Source organism: Microtus pennsylvanicus, chromosome 18, assembly GCF_037038515.1.
Source record: "Microtus pennsylvanicus isolate mMicPen1 chromosome 18, mMicPen1.hap1, whole genome shotgun sequence".
In the NCBI taxonomy this organism is placed as follows: Eukaryota; Metazoa; Chordata; class Mammalia; order Rodentia; family Cricetidae; genus Microtus; species Microtus pennsylvanicus.
Window position 1 is genome coordinate 38008243 of NC_134596.1, and position 15147 is coordinate 38023389.

The 15147-nt window shown below is 37.7% G+C and overlaps 1 pseudogene; it reads right to left on the bottom strand.

Annotated features, from left to right (window-relative positions):
- Positions 1-2648: 2648 nt before the first annotated feature.
- LOC142837469 (CDKN2AIP N-terminal-like protein pseudogene) overlaps positions 2649-15147 on the bottom strand; it is a 42823-nt pseudogene continuing 30324 nt past the window's right edge.

Genomic DNA, 15147 nt, shown 5'->3' on the forward strand with positions numbered 1-15147 from the left:
ATCCTCCTGGCCACTGAGGACTGGAGCTAGGAACCGCACAAAGATGTGGCCTTCATCTCAAGCCACCAACAAGGATATCAGCCCACCACTCTGTTGCCAGACACAACTGACCCCAGCTTCTGGACATCCAATTTCCTGTATTCAGTAGATGAAACCAAAGCAGAATCCTCTGTCTTACTGATTCTGATGGCCCTGCCACTGATGACTCTTGCTATGTTACATTGTCTTGCTACTGCCCATAGCTTGGGCATTCACCTAAAGGAAAGACTAAATAGAAGGAACCAGAATGGGGTTTATAACATATATATCAGCTGTCAGCTGGAACATCAACCCCAAAATCTCAGATCAAGGCAAAGTTGCACTTCAGTGTAAAGATGATGTCCAAGGTAGTACTTTAAGGTGGAAAACCTTTATGAAACAAAGAGAACGTAGGCACATGAACAGCCTGGGTGACATAAGGAGCCTAGAAATCAGCTATCTGATGGGACAAAGGTGTGTTTGCTTAGAGCAATTTTTAAATCGGCTAGTTATTTGTTGCTGTCTTGGGGACCAACATCCAGTTGCTCGGGCTTTGATATGAATTCATGGAGTCAGTGAGGTTAAACTTTTCTGTGTGAGGGAGTTAGGGAAAAAGACATTCACAAACTCTCTTCATGGTTTCCATCTTTATCCCTATTCTTCCTTATTCTCTCTCCTCTATCCCATGTTGTTTTACAGCTTTTATACCCCAACAGAATCTTCCAGGCAGCTCAGGAGTCAAAGCAGTTGCATTTCATTTCTTGAGTGAATGAATATAGGGAAAAACATGTTTTCATCTCCCTCACATGACTAAACATTTCATACATTACAAGTGAAAGATAAATTATCCCAAGAACCCACATACATTTTGATGGTGTATAACCATCTATAACATAAGCAACCTGTTATAGATTAACCATGGGCAAGCAAGGTGTTCTTGTCATGCCTTTTACTGGCAGGTTGCATTTTGAAGTTACAAAGAAAAGGCCAATTTCTTTGTTACTTACCTTGAAAGGTAATTTTTATAAGGAATCTTAAAGAAATCGCAAACCTAAACTTTTACATATGAAAAAGAATCAGTCAGCTCTACTTTAAAATTTTAGGCCATTCATTAATAGTTTTTTATATTAGGAGATTGAGGACAGAAATAGATAATCATTACCTTTGGTCATCAGCCAAACTTAGCAAGGAGAATGCATAAGCCAGTAATAATTTGGCTGCTTTGTTCTTGTTCTCTGAACTTAAAGAGTTCCGAATTCACCTATGTGCCTTTCTAAAACTTTAGATTGTCTTCTTTGGCTTTTCACCTCAAAGTAATTTAACAAGAGCATCTTTGTCTAACTTTATTGTTTTCACAGCTTTGTTTCAGCTGTGATGCACTCTGAGACCTGTGAACATATCTCCTGACATTAAGATTAAAAGAATTTAAACCAGCTGGGCTATTGGAACTCAATTGTTAGTCATCAACTTGAGCTACAATCCATGCAGCTTAGTAGGTGAGACTCACAGACTCTGGCTGTGAAACATATCCTTGTGTTTATTTTTATTTATCAAAATTCTATGTGTTATTATTTTTATTAAATTGGGCAATACAACTTCGGTGGGGTCATTTTTTGGCAATCCACACATAAAAACACCCAGTAGAATAGGATGTTTCCAAATGATAATCATATTATATCGTAGGCAGTAGAGATCTCCCCACGTACACTAACACCATGCTAGATACCAGAGAAAGGGAGCCGCAGCAAACACGTAAAGACACAGCAGAAGGAAAAGACATTCTGGGGTCTGTAGTCCAGTGGCCTTGCCTAAACGAGACTGGCTCATCAGAGGATTCCCTTTTGTTGGGTCAACACCTGGAGTTTCAATTGCAACTTGTTATTCCTCTGGCGAGGCCCACGACAGTTATTTCTCTCTCTGTAATACTGGAGACGAAGCCCAGGACCTCAATCATGCTAAGCAACCCTCTATCACTGAGCTACATATCTGCCCTGCAGTGAATTTTAAAATGAGATCACATGCTTTCTTGTAAGCTACCTAGTTTATATGATTTAGTTCACCTATTTCGGGCCTTTAACATGATTCTCATTCCTTGCACAAAGATCTGAGAGTCCAGCAGTGAAGCAGTCCGTTAGCCCACAGTCCTTCAGTGGCCATGAGCAGTGAGGTACAAGTGTAGACGGGGTTCAGGTAGAAATGAGGACATGGAGAATCTGGTTTGCCTCAGAAGGACAAAGATGGGTGGGCATGGGGCAAAAACAAGAGTTACACTCAAAGATTCTCTGCTAAAAGTATAAAATTATAAAATTTATCAGCTGTCATTATTATATAAACATAAAAGGTTTTCAGACAAAGTTTTATTTGGACAAGGTGGATGAAATTTCAGTTTGTCATTTATGAAAACATAAATCTTAGTAGCACATCTACTTTTATAGCAGATATACTGTTACAGTATCAGGTTCTGGAGGGATGAAGATTTCTTTGAAATCCTTGTAGATACATCCCTTTCCATTCCAACTGTTTCTGCGTTGCAAATGTTAGGACGCTCAAAGCGCTGCCAGGGTTCTCTTCCTTCTTTCCAAGACTCCTTTGTAAGCCTCTCTTGGGAGTGGAAATATGGTAAATCTGCCTTAACTTTTATGTCTTTTTATTAATTCATTTCTGGTTGTAAAGTGTGGCAGATCTTCCCCTTCAATTCCATCAGAAATTTCATTACTTTGTATAAAAGGCCTTTATTATAACTGCAACCCAGGAAGGCATGGTTGGCCCAGACCCTGGATAGGGACAGCAGCTGGTCCAGGCAACTGGCACTGTTGGGCGGTTCTTGGTACTCAGGCAGGAGAAGCAGGGTGAACTTCAGGGAGCTTTCCATTGCTCTCTGAATACCAGCAGAACTGCTAGGCCAAGCAGTTGCCTATGCACCCTGGAAACCAGCTCCTCCACAGAGGCAGTGACCTTGCCCCCCACGATGGCTCTCAACACTGCCGCCAAGGGTTGCTGTACACGTTATTTAATTATATAAACCAACTGTTCTTGGTATTTTCATTTTTATAAGCTTTTATTTTTTTAATTATTTTTATGTTTCCAGGAAGGAAAAAAAGCAAGAAACATAGTTTTCCCTGCCTCCCCATGACAAGGTAGTTGGTCACCTTGGCAGGCAGAGAACCTTGATACTATAAAACAGCAGCATTCTGCACAGTGTAACTGTTTTGGGATTGTCTGTTTTGTCTTTACTCTCATGTGGAACAGTAAGAAAGAACCTAACCTTCCAATATGTTAAGTAGAATATGAATGTTGATAGCACCAACTTTCTAGTTGACTGATCTTGGATAAAGTCGGCATATCTGGATTTGTGTTCCTACTGTAGCTGGGGTCTGTGATGATGTCAATGACCTGTGTTGCCACAGGGTTCATAGGTACTAGAAATCTGAGGTCAGGGCTGAGCTGACCCTATCCTTGCTGGATATGGGATAGCCGACCTTGTCCCATGCTGGATACTACAGCAGGAAATATGGCTCCATCCTCATTGGAGAACTTCCTCAAGCACTTACACTCTGGAGAGATATACCCACCCATCACCATGGTCTGGGAGAGCTGGCTCTGCCCCTTGCCTGAAGTGAATGGTCCCAGTGGACCAGATCAACCAGCTTAGCTACTGTCCCGAATCCACATCCCAGGTCTTAGGTTGGCCCACCCTTATATCTACCCCATTTATGACCTGCTGGAGTGTGTGATGGATTATAACTGTAAGATCAACAAGACTCGGGGTAACAGCAGGGTATGCCAGAGGAGTTTCAGTGAGGGTCCGGGGATGATGGTGTGCCAGAGACCTTAAACCAGACCAATTACTCTCTGCCATGAACACTTTTTTTAGTGGAGTTGATTGAACCAAAGGTTATACTGTGTGTGACACCACAGAACCCAGTAGGATGAATGAAGAGGTCTCGGGCTTCTTGTTTTGCTCTGTTTTTAAATTTATTTATTGTGGGGGGTTTCTTTTGATAGTGATGCTGCATGGCGTAAGGTGTGGATATGGCAGGACTGGGAGGTGAGCAGGATTGAGGGACATGATGTGAAATTCCCAAGAATCAATAAAGAATTATGCTTTATAAAAAAAGACACTTCTCTAAGCTTTGCTGTGAAAGAAGCAGTCTTTATTTATTTAAGGTCAAAACTAAAAACACAAAAGTCATGTCTGTTTGAGTGTACTGTTCATCCCACAATAGGAAGCCAAGTGGCCAGTGTTTCTAGAAAAGAGGCGGGCTTACTATTGCGGATAATGAAGGCCATATTGCATTTTATGCTACATGTTGTGGATAACGTGAGGGTTACATATGGTGGATGATGAAGGACAACTCCAATGCGCAGTTCTCTTTTGCCTATCTATTTTTGTTAATCAATTATTGATCAGACTTGGCAATAAGTAAATAGTGATTTATTAAGTACTCATGATTTATATATAAACACTAAGGACTACCCACAAGTAGAGTGCAGTGTACTTTAGGTAATGGGAATAATAATAGTGAGAGCTGCAGAACATAGTGAGTCTTATTTCTCAATTTTGTTAAAATAATCATAAAATTAAAACTGTTTGATCAAAATAATTCATATCAAGAATAGAAATAATCTACAGTTTCAAAGTTTAAAGTGTTAAAATGCATATTTTTCTCATCTTCAACTTTTAGCTGGTGTCCCTATGTTAAATAGTTCAGATTATAAGAATCCACATGTCCTAAAGTAGGAACTGTGTTTCTTGCCATAGATGGAGATGACAGTTAATAAAATACAACATCTTTTGTGTCATGCTAGCTATTATCACCCCAATCTTGCTGAGAAATGGCCAAAACCATTTCAGAAACTCCAGTTCATGTATCCAAACAGCACCTCTAGACTACACACAAGACTGCCCAAGTTTTATTAGGGAAAAAGCTCAGAGTAGATATTCAATATAGTCCAGAGACCTAACCTGCCAGGACAAACTGGGGTCCTCAGTCTCCCAAAATGAGGGTGACTGATGGCTGTATGAGGGAAAAGGCAGTGTCCAGGGAACACAGAAATCAGATTATATAGAACTTTGAATGAATTAATTAATAAAAATAATTTTTTAAGCTTCATCATGATGTCCAGCTTAGAAATAAAAGACTATATAGTCATAACTCTAGAGCCACATAATTATTTCTCCTATTAAATGTCTGTTTTAAAAAGAAGTCCCTATCAAGTATCATTGTGAATCTTTTTTCTCTCTCCACTTAATGTCATTAAAATTTAATATGCATAAAAACTTGATACACAACAATTGTTTAGGTCTCTGTTGTTGTTGGGTTTGTTGTATGTTCATTTTATTTGACTAGATTACTAAGGCCCAGGGTATGGGTATCTGTAAAGCTCTGAGCACACATTGCCTGCTGAGTGTCTGTAAAGGTTGCAGCAATTAGAGGTCTCGTAGGCAACACTAATGAATGGTCTAACCAATAATGCATAGGATATGTATCTTTTAATTATTCTCTTCTGAAAGTTAAGGTTCCGAGCTCTTTGCTCTTTTTTTTTTTTGTCTTGGAAATATGGTAGTTTTAAAATTTATTCCTTGCTTCTCTATCTGTCTGCGATACCTCCAAAGTGAAGGTTTGTTTGCTTTCTTTTGCCTCTTTTTTCTGTGTGCTTATTTGTAATTCCACACATATTTGATTTCATTCTTCACATGAGTTGTGAACTACAGTGGGCTGACAGATATGCTAATTAACATTCATTATTCACTTTAACCTGAGTGCTTGGCCTCATTGGTGGGTAACATCAACTTTAAAAATTAAAAACCGAGATGTTAGCAAGTTTTGTCATTTATACAATGACAAGCCTGAAAAGCAGAAATTACCACTGAGTTCTCATTAGGTAAAAGTTCAGTGACATTTCCACAGTACTCACAAAGAGACATGTGTGAGATAAAAATGATTTAGCTGTTTTATATTACCTAATTAATGTACTCTTCCTAACTAATGTGTAGGTGCTGCTTTTGTAGTCCTTTAGAGTTGAAAAGTCTACATCGTGGAAATTAGAGTCTTCCCCAAAATAAGGTAATACTAGATCTCATGTACTCTAACTAAAGAGACATCTACTCTAAATTTATACTAAGTCAGTGTTCATCATGTGTAAGTTAGAGTCCTTTTTTCAAAATCAGGGAACACATCAAGATGTGTCTAACACTCGATGCCACTGTTATAGAGAAAAAAGTTCCATTATATATAATTTATCTTTTCATTTATTATGAATTCAGTGGACTCATCCCCTAAATATTTTATTTGTACTTTTTTTTTAATCAAACACACACGGAGAGCTATACTTGTCAATTTTGAAACATCACAGGGGAATGAATAGAGTGAGGTCTTATGTGTCAGGATTTCAGACATGAGAGAGTAAAAGCAGATTTCTATATTGAAATATAAATATATAGGATATATAAGGGATTGATCTATCATGGTAAAACTTGTCAACAATCATTCTTTGTTTTGCATCTCATTAAAATTGGAGGAAATGTGTTTATTGGCTCAACAAACAAAACATTGAAAACATTCTTATTTAATATATGTCCCTAGGAAATATCCTAAACCTTGTTTAGGGAAAAATACTGTTGTCTCAGATATTTTTGTAATCCCTTCATATACTCAATAAATTTCTACAAAATGCATAACACTAATACTTGTTCCATTAAATATGGAATGTGTTGAATCCAGGAATAATAGGAATCGTGAAATATGTGATATTATTTTGCTAACGTTTTCTGTGGGAGCAGGTAGCTAGACAGAGATGGTAGATAGATAAACATACAGACAGACAGGAAGACAGACAGACATATAGATGATAGAGAGGTAAATAATCTGAATTTGTCTTGACTGCTGTTTATGTACATTGTAGAGAAATTTATGATTAACAGATTTTCTGCAACTATTAGAAAAATAAAACCTTGACCAATGAGAACTATTACCATTGATAATATCCACCCCAACTGGTCTTTCATTATATAGTCTTTTTACCAGCAATCTAGATACTATTTAAAATTTTTAATCACTTCATAGGAATAGAAAATAATTGATATTTGGGGCTGAGTCTTACTAACTTTCATTCATGTCGGAAGTAAGCAGCCTCAGCCTTCCAACTCTGATCTGGGCACCTTAAAATTATTACATTGTCTTTGTATTGATAAGTGGCATGGCCCTGAGTAGGGTTAGTGCAAGAGGGTTTGACAGGCAAGGGGAGAGTCAGCAGGTCCTTAAAATCAGCATCACAGAGAGTGTATCGAGCCATGAGAGAAAGAGAATAAATTCTTTTGCTTCATTATACCGAGTGCAGATATGTATGGTTCAGTTTTCTTTCATTTATGCCCTTTAGAATTTTAATAATAATAAGTATTATTTAGAATATTTAGAATAAATGGTATTTATTATTCTTATTATTATTAGGAGAAACAATTCTAAAATGGTTAAGTAATTTTTGACATAAAAGTTAGGAAATTAAGAACGATGTCTCTAATAGCACTCACATTGCTTCCTTGATTCCATGTATTGATCTCCTTACAGTGTATAAGTATCTTTCTGGAGTATAAACAAGAATTAGCAGACACTGTGTTGAAAGTAAATATTTTCCCTTGGGTACAAAAACCTCTCTATCTTATTGATTCACTTCTCCCTGAGCTGCTATAATCCATATGAAAGGCCTTGTTAGTTCCAATTATGACTTTATATTAACAGCAATTAGCTCAGTTCTTTTTAAAAATTGTTTTTATTGAGTTATATATTTTTCTCCAGTTCCTTCTCTTCCTCCCCGCTTTCTTTCTGCCCTCTTTCGTGGTCCCCATACTCCCAATTTACTCAGGAGATCTTGTCTTTTCCTACTTCCCATGTAGATTGGATCCATGTATATCTCTCTCTTTGTTGTTTAGGTTCTTTGGAATTGTGAATTGTAGGCTTGTTTATCTTTGCTTTAATCTAAAAGTCACTCATCAGAAAATTAGGAAATAACCTACCTCAAGACCCAGCAATACTACTTTTGGATATATACCTAAAGGATGCTCAGTCATACCACAAGGACATGTGCTCAACTATGTTCATAACAACATTATTTGCCATACCTAGAAACAACCTAAATGCCCCTCAACTGAAGAATGAATAAGGAAATTGTGGTACATTTACACAATGGAGTACTATACAGTGGAAAAAATACATCTTGAAATTTGCAGGAGGATGGATTTAGAAAATATTATGTTGAGTGAGGTAACCTAGACCTGAAAAGACAAACGTAATGTTTCCAATTCTTGTTTTAGAAACTGAAGATATAGTAAAGGTGAACAAAAGTCCTCTTCTCAAGATATTAAATTCACTGTAAGGAGGCAGGCAACAAATGCATAAATAATATGTCAAGTTGAGCTAAATAAATTAAAACAAACACAGTAGAGAGAGGCAGTCATGTGGTGGTTCTATTATGAAACAACTGAATTCTACCTATAGTTAACATGGCATAGGACATGTGTACTGAAGTTTACTCTTACCCCGCAGTTCCTCTGACATAATGACCCGAACTATGAATTCCTAGAATACCAACAGTTAAGCACTTAGTTCATCTGACAAAGACTGGGAAACTATGGAGACACGTCCTAAGAACAAGATGCAGGTGATGATTGGCACATGCTTTGTTTCTCAGTGTGATGTGCTGAGCCTTCATTTGCCTTGACAGTCTCATTTTCTAATAGTGTGTTTCACCTGATTTCTTACACAAAGACTTTATTGACCCCCAAGGTTTTATAATCCTTTTATAGTCTATTTCCTCATTTCCTTCTGTGAGCTTGTATATTCAGCTTGTATTTAAAAAATTATTTTCATGAGTGTGGATGCCAAAAATTCAGCCATCATAGCTCATAGCTATATCTGCATTGTATATAATTACAGGTATATAGGTGGGCAGATAGATGACAGAGATAGATAGGTAGGTAGGTAGATAGATAGATAGATGATAGATAGATAGATGATAGATAGACCACCAACTTTATACTTGAACAAATAATGAATAGGTTCTCAGTTTAGCAGCTTATATTGTGTATGTCTGCATATATGTATAGGAAGTCTGTAAGTAGTTAATATGAGGTGATATAAAAGCCAATGTCTTCATTTTAACTCCAGACTATGATCCATATTAACATTCTTGAGTTTTGATAGGAGTTCTAAAACACATGTCCACTAGACAAATACTTTGAGGGATGCCTGATTTATTTTTCATGAACTTTCCTGAATTTTTTATAATCTGGGACAATTTAACCAGGTGGTTGAAGTCTCATGAAAACAATGTCATTTACTATTGATAGCTATTTTAAGATGCTAAATTTTTGTGGGTTATTTCCCTGCACTATGAGTTTAAAAAGAACACAATTAATTGTGTATATCATCGGAATCAGATCCCTGCTGTCTAAACCAAGGATGGCCAGATTCTTGATCCTTGTTCAAAAAACTGGAAAAGATTCATATCAAGAGGTAAATCAGGGAGAAGTTGTATTAAAAGGAAAGTGAATGTACAAGTTTTAAACAGAGAGACCAGAAAGGGAAAGAGCACTTGAGGGCTTGTTTGGAGCATTCTTTTGTGATATCTAAGGAGGGAGATGGTAGCTAGGCTTGTAACATGAACATTTCTGTTCTGACTAACTGATTTGGGTTATGTATGCTTTTCTTCATCACCCATGAGATATCTGATTTTAATTATATTCACAACCAATTATTCATAGGCATACCAAGCTGAATAGGGGATTCATCATGAAAGTTCAATCAGAGGATACAGTTATTACCACACAAAGTCCTTCCTTCCCAATTCAAGATATCCAGGAACACATTTGAATAGGAATGAATTGTTATCATGAGTTGGTTAAGGGGAGTAACATTTCCACTTTCTGAAGAAGAGTGTATATGTACTTCCATGCACTTGTGGGCCCCAGATTCTCAACAGGTAGATAGGAGCTTTGTTGATGATGAAGATGTGTTTGTTGTCCAAACCAAACAGATTCTCAGATTGCTAAGCTACTCCTATGTTTGTCTGCCTCAGCATCCCTATTGATGTCCTGTTTAACTGGTAAAATTTATTCCCATTGTTCTCAGCATGACATGGAATACTGATGCGGTTTGTAGTTTTTACTTATCTAGAGTTAATTTGATATTTTTTGTTCTCTCCCATAAGATAAAGATAATGCACCCTCCCCCATTTTACAGAATGGATTAAACACCAGGATTCTGCCAGAACAATAAAAGGGAAGTTAGACTTTTTAAAAGGTATAATCTGTAGTATGTGAAAATAGGAACACCTCAATTGGCTCTAATTGTAATCTTGTGGCAAAGCCTACCCCTTCCCCCACTGAAGCAAGAACAAAAATGAAAAATAAAAATGGATAAAATTGGTACTGTGAGAAAGGAAAATGTTTACGTCCGAGTGCTCATCCTCTCTGTCCTAGCCAGCCTCCTCTTTTTCTGACCAGGAAGAAAAGTTATCCTTTCTCTACTTTCTACCACTCATGCTGCTTACTTATTGTTTTAATTGGCACTGAATTGCAAGGGGACAAGCATACCTCAGGCAGACATTCCTGTGTACAGCACTCCAAAGACACCAGACACTGTGCCAAATGGTGAGGTGGTTTCATTAATAACAATCAAAGCTGCTTCTGCAGTCCTTTATACCTAAGCATTTCCCCAGCTGTTTTGCAAACATTGTATTAACAGAGCTCTGCTCAAGCGGTGTGGGCAAAGAAACCAGCCATAAGGATGGCAGAGAAGCACGTTAGGGAGATGCTTAAAATGTCTTTATTTTCAGTATCACCAACCATTGGGGTCTCCCAGAGGAAAATGCAAAATTCTCCAGCTGTTGCTGCTGTGTTAAAATCTATCACTGTGTCCTGGACGGCAGAAATGCCTAGAAGGCATGGGCAAATTGGTAGAGTTTATATTTATATTTATTTTTTTAAGGCAAGGAAAAAATTAACAGCCCAGAGGAAGGAGGCTTACTAAATCCAAAAGCAAATAGAGCCCATTTCCCTAGAGGTAGACAACTTGAGAAAATACCTTTCTACTCTATTCGTTGAAGCAAGTGTAGAATAAATTGCCGTGTCCGGGAATAAGGAGTGAGGACCTGGAAGACAAATGCACCATGCACAAATGGTTGCTATCAGTGTATTCATGATTCTCAAACTAGAATATGCCTAGTCCTGTGAACCGAAGACAGAGAACTAGAGGCATGTTATGTGTAATCAGTGGGGGATGGGAGAATACAAAGGAGAATCTACGAAATCATTTTACCACATACTGCCACAATGTATGTAAGAACTTGGTCTCAGCATAAAACCAGGAAACTGGTTTCTCTTTAATGCTTTCTTCACATGAAGGAAGTGGGCTCAGGGTGCTTTAACTAACTGCCCAACACCTCTTTCAAGACTTTTAGCTCAGGCTGCCTAGTTACAAAATGTGTTCCTTTATCAGCCCTGCAGAAAACATTGCATTCAGAATGAAGTAACTGTAAACCTACTTTGTAAGTTGGCTGCTTCCTCTGACTGTGTAGTTGCCTTGGCATCTATTGCTGGAATTTTTTTTTTGCTTTATTTGCATTAGATTGTGGAACTTCAAGCAATCTCTTCTTCAGTTTCCCATATGAAGCTTTGTGTGCCCTGTCTTTACAACTTTGGATATGATATGCTCATTGTCTTCACAAGATGAGAGAATTTCTCAAGAATATAATCGCTATGCTGAACAGTAGATAAAACAGAATCTAGACTCAAAGACAATAAAAACATGGAAAACATAAGCAGTCTGTGCTAATCCTGGAGGCTTGAGAGTATTCACTTATAATTGAGCAAAACTAACTTCTAGTTAGCTTCCCTGAAGATCCCTCCTCAAAGGGAATTAGGCATATACAAAAGAGTAATGAATGACCAAACAAATCACAATTTATAACTTATAAGACTTTTTCCAATTGCCTGAATGCAAGGCTTTTGGAAAGGTACTGAGTTGTCACATAGGATGTAAGATCTGATTCAAATCTGTTTTACATTACTACAGACACAAGTAGGTCTTATCAAATGTGATTTTGCATAAGATCCAAAGCAGTGATCAGTATGCTATATTCCCATTCAAAGAGAAGACCTGCATCAACTGCTCAGTAAAGGCTCATAATTAATATTTGGAATAAGGGATAACTAAAGATGAAGTCAACAGTGGATGCATGACCTTTAAGTCATTAGGACCCTTGAGGCACATATAATCTTTAGGATACCAGGATGTTAATGTTCTGTATCCTTAGGGTTTGTGTTAGCAGCTTCTCTTCTCTATCTCTGTGTTGAAGGAACAGAACTCAGCACACGCAGTATGAATAAAACCTGTTGCCTTTATTGATTGCTCACTGTGTTTAATCAGTAAACCTAGCTCAGCCTAGCAGCCATTCCACATTAAGCATTCAAAGATATAGAGGGATGTTTTGCTCAGAGCAAATGCAATTGGAGCTCCAGGGAAGCCATGCCTCTATTCCTACATGATTTCAATTCAGCTCTTGCCAAGGCACTGTATCTTCTTTTGCCAGCGTGATGGAGAGCTGAAACAAAGATTGGAGACAACTCTCAAATGAGTCATGGTAATCAGTTCAAAGCTACATCGTAAAATAGTGTAAACTGTAACCCTGAGATAAATTAAGACATTTTAAAGAGACGCTTGCCCCCACCCCCGCTCCTTTCAGCTATCAGCAGTGTGAGACAATGAACTCCAAGAAATTGGAACTTCCCTTTAACTTCTCATGCCAGGAGAAGTCAATGCTAACCGTTGGTGCCAAATGGGGGAGTAAGTTGTCTCCTAAAAAAGATTTCACAAAGCTTTGACTTGTCAGACAATGCGTGAGAGATACTGTAATGGGAGAAAACTAAGACCACACCTTAACCTGGATCACTTGCTGATGCTTGCCACTTTCTAATGCAGGCCAAACCTCTGTTCAGAATGCCAACAGTGGACTTGAGGGAACCCAGAACCTCCTTGTTCCTCCTCTAATTGTGACCACACACATCTACCATTTTTTTTTTGCTTTTCAAATGATTTTTCCTTTTCGTTAGCCAACTGAAGATGTGTGGCCCAATCTAGCTTATTAGATATGCCTACATGATTGCTCTGACCCTAGTGCCTTTGGTAACAAAACCACCATGCTCCTAATTCTAAACCTACCTGGAGTTTCTCTTCCTATGTTCTCTATATTAGGTTACCTCAAAAGTCCAATTTAAGTATCCTCTGCCTGTTAACAAAGTCCTCAAAGAAATAACCCAGCTACAAAATTTATCTACTCCAAGTCCGTGAGGTCGTAGGAATGCCCTAAATTCTCTAACTCCTATTTAGAGAAGATGGAGCTCAGACCGTATTTTAAGCAACTGCATCAGACTTACTCATTCACAGCATGTCTGTATTCTGCTTCCTCTAAGTCTCAATTATCAAACCCCTTGTTTCTCTTGACCTCATTCTTTCCATATTTCAATGATGCAACCATCGGTGAGTCCGCATTAGCGTGTCAGTACTTCTGTCAGCAATGGATGTCCCCATGTCAGGGTGATACTATCCTCTTGATTTAATCAAAATATGCTGGTGATCAAAGACACTCTAAATAGAAATGTCAAAGAATGAGGGGTTTGCTTTGTCATTTGTGTTTCACTTAGCAAAGGTCTTTTAAATCCCTTGTGATGGGTGATGACATGAATTTCCAACCAGTAGGTGATTCTATGGCTCCAAATGTCCCAACACCCATGTATTCAGAGGTTCACTAAAAATATTTAATTCACTATATCTCCACCCTTATATCCTTTTTGTTTATTAATCTTGCTGAATTATCTATACTTGGATAACCCTCATAATTAAAGTACCATAAAAGTCTTAGAATTTTTTTAATCCTGGACCACTCTGAATTTAGTGTTATGGTTTATATTTGGCTGGTTTTTACCAAGCCCTGTTCTCTGAATGCTTGGTACCAACGTGACAAAGCTCAAGCTTTAAATTAGTGAATTTAGATAAACTTTTAAGATATATTTGAGAAACAAGGTAGAATATAGATTAGATGAGAAACATCAAGAAAGCAAAGCAAGACACACAACTGAAAAGATGTGAACTACCCTCTTATGTAAAATAAACCATGACCTAGTAATCTCTTGAAATGACAGTTCAGTGCTTTCCAGAGTTTGTATGCCTAGTTGCTTGGATAAGAAGCAGAATAGAGAGTAACACCAATCTGCGGTGATAAAGCTTGGCTAAGGCACGGTTTGGAAGCCTTATGAGTAGGCTTTTGTGTGAAACATGTATTCACTACCTGCCAACTCCTGTGCAAGAAGACAATGACCCTTGTCCAAAGTCTCTGGGGGACTCTGTCTTTTCTCTTGCTCTATCAACTCCAGTCTTACTAAGTATAGGAATCTACTGTCTCTGTGTCATGATAGTTCCAAATTCCTTTGTATTTTAGGTATTTATTTTCTTCTTTTGCCTGTTTTATCCTCCTTATACATCAAAACTCATTCACAGTACAACTAACATTCAATTGAATAGTCGAAGTGATGAATATAAAAGGTTATTTGGCTTAAAAATAATGTAGCCAGTTCAATAGCTTAACAGAGGGATAATTAGCAGTGAAACAAAGAGTAGACATACAATTATAACATGACCTTTTGACCCTGAAAGAAAGGTTGCAGTGGTATTTGTATAATAATCTGCATATATAGAAATGAAAAGGGACTGGAAAAATATCTGACTGTGTACATTAAATTCCAGGATTAATGTAATCTCTTGACTAGATGGAAATTGAAAGAGAGAACATACTTTTTGTGAGGACTTGATCATATCTATACTGATGACCACCCAAGTAAATAAAGTTCAGGGCTCTGAAGATCCAGGGTAGGATCTTCTGATCTTTTGTGGAGAAGAGTAGTGCAGGTATAGAAGCCATCAGAGATGCTTTGCTAATGAGAAAAAAAAATGTGTCCTTTATATCTGAACCCTATAGGATGGAACCTCATGGGTAGCAGAGAGACAACATCTGTAAGTGAACCACTCAGTACCTCACAGCGTTCCTTGGCTAAACCACCAAATTCATTATGGTAAT